Below are 7119 nucleotides of genomic sequence, written 5' to 3'. Positions count from 1 at the left end.
TGATCAATTACAAACTGTGTAATTGTTTTTGTAGTATTAGATGTTATCTATTGCCCCTGTGGCTGAAGACCTATCCAGGTCTGGATGTAAAACACAATTAATGTCTCCAGCCATTATAATTTTATCAGTGTTCACATTAAGAATTCATGTAAATGTTTTGTATGAAGTCTCTATCATTTACATTGTGTGCATAGATATTTATGAAAAAACATTACAACTAAATAAATTACCCGTAACAATCACATATCGCCTTTATAGTCTTGAATTAAGGTAGTACATTATTTCATAAGATAGCTTTAACCTTAATTTCCAGTTTTGCCAGGAGTTATGGATATGAAGCCTATTGAGATTCTGCTCAGTGTTCTCTTGGGAAAATTTGCCCAATTGCTGTTGTCTTTTTGGTGTCTTTTCATACATTTTGAAAGTATTTGTACTCTTTGATCATGCTTGTCCATTTTTGATTTTGACCTCCTGCCAGTTGTTCGATACTCCTTTTAGATCAAGCAATAAAATTTGCTTGAAACTCATTTTCCAATTACATAGATAATACAGAAGATATGATACTGGTCATTCATTATGAGATCAGTTTTTCTTAATAATCAAATTAATTCAACAATCACCAAAGCATATAAAATACTTAGTCACAGTCTGGACAATATTCATAAGAAATGTCTCATCACTGCACAAACTTCATGGTAGGGCACAATCTATATATATAATGTATTGTTAGAGATCTCATATTAGATCTGGAGGACATCCACAAAATTACACTATGTAGGAATATGACATAGAAGAAACGAAGCATCTTTAAATACAGAACTGGCAGCAGAGCAATTTCTTAATTAGGGACACCAACTCTGCATGTTGTATCTGAAGTGTAATGGTTAAATGTATGTTGATCTGTATTTTTCTTTTCCTTATATTAAGCAATAAAATTTTTTACATACACTGCTTGTCTGTTTTTGTGGCATTGAGTTAAATATATTTGATTCAGTACCACGCTATATTTTATCCCAAATATAAACATAATATATGGTTTCCATATTTTTAATGGCATATTTGTACTTTCATGTCCATAGCAGTCTATCTGATGGAACATTACCCACTGTATTTAGTCAGTTAAACCTGCTCAACAAGGAATCTAAGTTAACAGACCTCAGTCTGATGAAAATAAAGGGAGAGAACGAGAATGCAAAGTCTATATTGATCTTCTTTTGCAAAATATACAGTACCAGTGACAAAATAAAACTGAGAAGTGATTTGTGATATGCAGAGAACAGATCAAATGTGCAGACAAATAAGAGGATGCACAGAGAAAGGCTGGTCAAAATGCTGGAAACTGATTCCAGGTTACCCCTTGACTTGCTAGGCAGAAACAGCATGGGCACATGTGTAGAGAAATGTTAGAGAAACTCTACCAGGGTCACCATGTCAGGACCAAGTGTGTCACCAGAGAACAGTATTCCGTGAAGTGGCCTAGGTTGTTCTGAGACATCAAGGAACTTATGGCCTGATGTGACATTTGCTGTCGGCAAAAGCAGAAGAAAACACAACCTTTGCTGACAACTCCATTACCAGAAGCGCAGAAAGTTGCAACAGGTATTTTCCAGTGGAGAAATGGTCACTACATTGTCATGGTAGACAACTACTCAAGATATATTGAAGTTGCAAACCTAACAATGCTGATAACTGCCACTAGAGTGGAGAGACATAAGGTCATATTTACCTGATTTGATGTCCCAGAGAGACTTGTGACCAATGATGGTCCATAATTTGCTTCATCAGAGTTTGCAGCGTTTGTGGAGAAATATGATTTTAGCCACATCATAATTAGCCCCCCGATACCCAATTATGCAATTGAGAGACTGATAGAGCAGTATGTATGGTAAAGCAAATATTGGGCAAAAACAAAGACCCCCAGAAAGCTCTTTTGGCCTAGAGGTCAACTCCTTTGGCTCATGGTGTATCTCCAGCAGAAATTCTAATGGGGAGAAAGATAAGGTCTATCATTTCTGCTTGTAGCCCAGAATGGTCAAATCTGAAGTCCTTTCAAAGAAATGACAAAAGGTTTAAGGAAAAAGAACACAAAACAGTTGTAACAACACATTGAGTGAAAGATCTACCTATTCTGGAACTGGGGCAGAAGGTTTGGATCAGAACAGTACAAACAACAAGAACCATCCAAGGAAGAACAACATCCAGACCATACATTGTGAATACAGAACAGTTAAGCTTAAGGAGGCTTAGGGCACATCTTACAGCTCTTCCAGAACCGGACCATACAGAACAGCATATGTCTGTGACCAGATCGTGGAGGATCTCTAGCTCTCCTCAAAGACTAACTTATGACAAAATAACAAAAGAGAATGATCCACTGCCATGAAAAAGGCAAAATAAACCCCTTCAGCAGAGTCAAAAGTTTCAGGTAGTCTACACTGGACTTCAGCATATAGGCATGGATTTTTTTGGTTTTCTAAATATATTGAAATAAATGTTCTTAAAAATTTAAACTGTTTCTTTAAATGGAACATAGAGTGTTAACAACTATAAGGGTATGGAGGGTAGTGGAACTGGAATTAAGCACTAGAGGTAGCTTAAGGAGAGGATGGGGCAAAACTGTATAAGGAGAATGGAGGAAAATAAACAATAAAAGAAATCTTGCATGTTATGTTTTGAAAAAAGCAACTGTGTTAAGCTTGTTTTGTTGGTGAGTAAACATAACATGACATAAGATCCTTTTACAGTGGCAACACCACAATCATACATTTCCACTATCCATATAATGCACAGCATTTACTAATGTATAAGGAATACTCTGCCTACATAGGACTGTATGTTGACAGTATAGCCACATTCTTTTGAACTTTGTCTCAAATACAATTTTTTAATCACACAATTCTTTTAGTGCTGTATAAGCAATTTGTTAACTTTACTAAAAGTAAACTGCCCATGTTTGCTAACCTGCTTTCATTACCTACTGCAGAAATGACACTTTCTAGCTGCAATAAAGATATAGAAAGTTTTCAAAAGAAAGCACCTCTAGATAATAGGCAGCAGTAGGGATGAATACTTTTAATGATATTTTCAGATAATGACTGGAAATTAAGTCCTCAATAAAATGGACTCTTAATCAGTTTGTGTAAACCATTGTGTAATTCATCTTAAAATTGTACGCACCCCTTTCTCCACCCAGATTATGCAATATTTATCTGGATCAAGATCCTAATTATGATCTTTAGTTATTAATCAGTGTTGGAGTCACAATAATCTCTAATCTTCTAAGAGCACTGTTTGGTGTAACACCAAATGATTGGTTAAAAATCTACTGTAGTACCTTACACTGTGTTGCTAGCAAGGTGAGTGACAATGCTCAAGTGGAAGACTCCTAACCCATGTAACCAAAAACACCAGAAAAAATAGATAAAGTCAAATTCACTTTTAAAGCAACAGTCCAAAAGTAATTTAGAGTCCCATGGATCAGATGTGTGTTGTGTGTGGTACAGATTGTATAAGTGTAGTTTAGCAGTCAGAATTAGAATAGTTTAGGATATTAGCAGAGTCAGTAAGCAGAATTAATTGTAAATTATTTTTACAAAGAAAAGCTAGAATCTTTCACAGACACTTTGAAGCATGGGGTACCCTGACAAATCGTGAAGACCGGGAGATAAAAGTGCTGAAATGGGTAAGACAAAATCTTTTCTGAAGACAAAGCAAACCTCTGAATATAGAGAAAATGCAAAAGAGGGAACCAAACAACAAAACCTGATAAGCAAAGCATTATACAAAGTCAAATGAATGAGCAGAAAGTTGCTAAAATGCCATCCAAGAGGAGCCTGTTAGCTTCTTTTATATCAACAAGGTTTTTTAAAATGAGATTCAAAGCAAGAATGCTATAACATGCATACTGCCATCTTACATAAATACTGTAAGCCATGATGAGCCTTGTGTGTAATGTGGTTGACAATGCACACTGTAGAGATAAACAATATTGAGACAGCTGTATTCTTCTAAACTGTTTTTTTATTTTGGTTGTTATTTGAATGTTCATCTCTAACAAAGCCTTTCCTTTGATTAGTCAAACTTTGGACATTTTGCCATATATGTTGTCTTCTACTATTATAGTAAAATTATTTTGGCACAGGTGAATACCATATTGCCAGGCAACATTTAGGACCATAATCCAGCAGCTTCCATTAAAAAACACTGAGACAAAAAGTCATAACAAAAAATAAAAATCATTAATGTATGAGGACAAAATTACCAGAAATCAAATACTAATGTGTTTTTGACCAAAATATTACTAAAATAACAATAAACTGAACAGCAAATGGGAATAAATTAATAATAAACAGTGTCAAAAAAAACCTGCTGAACTGTTTCTAAGCTTTTGGATGGTTCAGCATCCCTGAGCGATAACTCAAGTATGGTTGTTTGTTTTGTTTTTTTTTTGCTTCCTTCTCTGTCCTCTGAATGGTTAGGGGAGGTGAAATGTAATCTTTTTTTTTCTATAAAATGTATTTGTAATAATTTCATCTCATCTTCCCATCCACTTTTCCTGGTGAGGCTTGTGGGAAGAGGCATTTGTGCAGGTGATGCCAACAGACTAAATAAACTGATTAAAAAGATTAGTTCAGTCTTGGGAGTCAGGCAATTGGGAGTCCCAGAGCACTTAAGTTCCTATAAGCACTCCCAAAAATGACCACTAGTAATGAATATTACTGTCACACCCTGGCTAATAATAAGGGCAAAGGCATGATCTTTACAAAATAAAAGACTTATTCTTAACACAAGCAAGCTCAGAATAGTTCAAAAGGCAAAGAGAATTTCCTGAAGCAAAGGCTATCCAAGTCAAACACAGTACCAATAAAGAAATCCAAGGTAAGTTCAAAAACAGAGCAAACATGTCAAAAATCAAAAAATACAGAAAAAGGCTCAGGAACATACCAACACCACAGCACATTCACAATTAGCGCCAGGAACTATGGAAGGCACTCCAGATTTATAGAGCGGAGGACAGTTGCTGGGGGTGCTTAGCAGATGGTCCCGCCTCTTAAGGGACCAATCACTAAATCACACGGAACATCACACAGGCTTAGATATAGATACATAAAATATAAAGAATACTGCAAATCATAAACAAATGAAATAGTAACACATACAGATAAATCAAAAGTGTACAACAAAGACACAGAACAAGCATCTGAACACCAGCCAGGGGAAGAACCCTGGCGGAGATATGATAGGGCTCATTTAAGAAGCTGCTTTCTATCCTGGACAATGACTCTCTCCCCCTGTATGAGGTCTTGGCTAAGCAGAGGTGCATATTCAGTAACAGACTGAGACAACTTGTCGAACCAAGGAATGCTATGTGAGGTCGATTCTACTCTCAGTCATCAGGCTCTATAATATGTTACCCATGACCTAGGAGGTATTGTTCCCTGTGTGCTGAATGGTACTGAGCTGGTCTTAACAGACAATGATGCTACGTGCAATACACTGTGCCAATATGCTGTGCCAAGGATAGATATCCTGTATTGTAAAATTGATACTTATAGGTATGTGCAGTTCAAATAATTTTACACCTGGTAAATATCCACACTTTGTTAATTTATTTAGAAATAATTGCAGTTTTATGTGTATTTGTACCTTGATAGCATTAAAAAAATTGTGAGAATTCCTGTTATATGTATATTTGTCTTTTTTTGTTTGCTGTTGTAACCCTACAATTTCCTTGGTGATCTATCTATCTATCTATCTATCTATCTATCTATCTATCTATCTATCTATCTATCTATCTATCTATCTATCTATCTATCAAGAACAAATGAAATAAATGAATGACTGTTTTGTTAAATAAAAGACACTGGAGAGGTCTGAGATGAACTTATAATAATTAAATTGAGCCTGTTATGATCAAAGTTTTTTTTCTTTTTTTAACAGGTTCATATATCACATTTTTCTGTGGCCTGAGATGGATGCCTTCAGCAGCAACTGAATGCATTAGAAAAGAAACACTGTCTTGGGGAAAGGCACATTTCTCCCTTCAAACATTCAAAAGGTACATCTTCAAAACTGAGATTTTTATTATTTTTTAATTGTCTTAGCCTTAATCTGAATAACATTCAGGCAGAAAATCGTCTTTACATTATAAAATCAGGTCAATAATTTACACTTGGAGTAAACTATTTTAAGTAAATGAAGTTGATGCTTGAGTTCATTTATAACAAGATATGACTTTGCAATTCTCTTCAAGTGCCTCCCACAGAGATTTCTTTGACATACGAAGCCAGGTAAAGTTTTTACTGCCTGAAAGCTTGGTAAATGGATGCTGCATCTTGTGAAAATGGATATCAATCCACATCTGGAAATGGGTTTATTGTAATGTTGCAGTCTCCAAGGATTCTTGCACTATTGTTTGATTTTGGCACACACTGTTGGCTCAGCCATTACACTAAAATTAGGTGCCATAATTATTCCTTAAGGCTGTATTTATTTTAACTTCCTCTTAGAGGGCACAGGACATTGTGTAGTTGAAAATGGTACAAACACATTATGCAGCAGAATATGCTCCAGGTCATGAACAGGTAACATAGAAAAAATAAACTCCATTCTCATACACATTTTAGAAAAAAAAAGGAGATTCAAAGTTCTTCTTAGAGGAATACTGAAGCCAAAATAGACTGGCAGGCTTCCCAGGCCCTCTGTTGGTGATATACAAATATGTAGTTAGGATATGTCTCATTTGCGAGATTCAAATGAGAACTGAGCCGCCCAGATACATCTAGTGGTAGTTATTGCAGTGTAACAATACATTAATACATGCTTTGCTGAGTCTTAGTAAGCCTTACAGACTTTAGAACTAGGACTACCAGGAGTTCATCTATTAGTCACTTACTGGTGCATAGCAATAAACAGTAGATACAGAATATTAAGTCGTTATTACCAGGAAAAATACGGTTTGCTTTCCCTATTTCATTGCCGATCTCTGTTTTTTATGTGCGATGGAGCTTCCTACCAGGGTTGGTTACTCGAGGGACTCCCCCTGTCTTGGACCCTTATTCCCACTGAATTAACTGAATGATGTATGGCAAAATGGATATCAAAATTGAATTTTAAAAT

Source organism: Polypterus senegalus, chromosome 15 (assembly GCF_016835505.1).
Source record: "Polypterus senegalus isolate Bchr_013 chromosome 15, ASM1683550v1, whole genome shotgun sequence".
Taxonomy (NCBI): domain Eukaryota; kingdom Metazoa; phylum Chordata; class Cladistia; order Polypteriformes; family Polypteridae; genus Polypterus; species Polypterus senegalus.
This window is presented reverse-complemented; position numbering follows the sequence as displayed.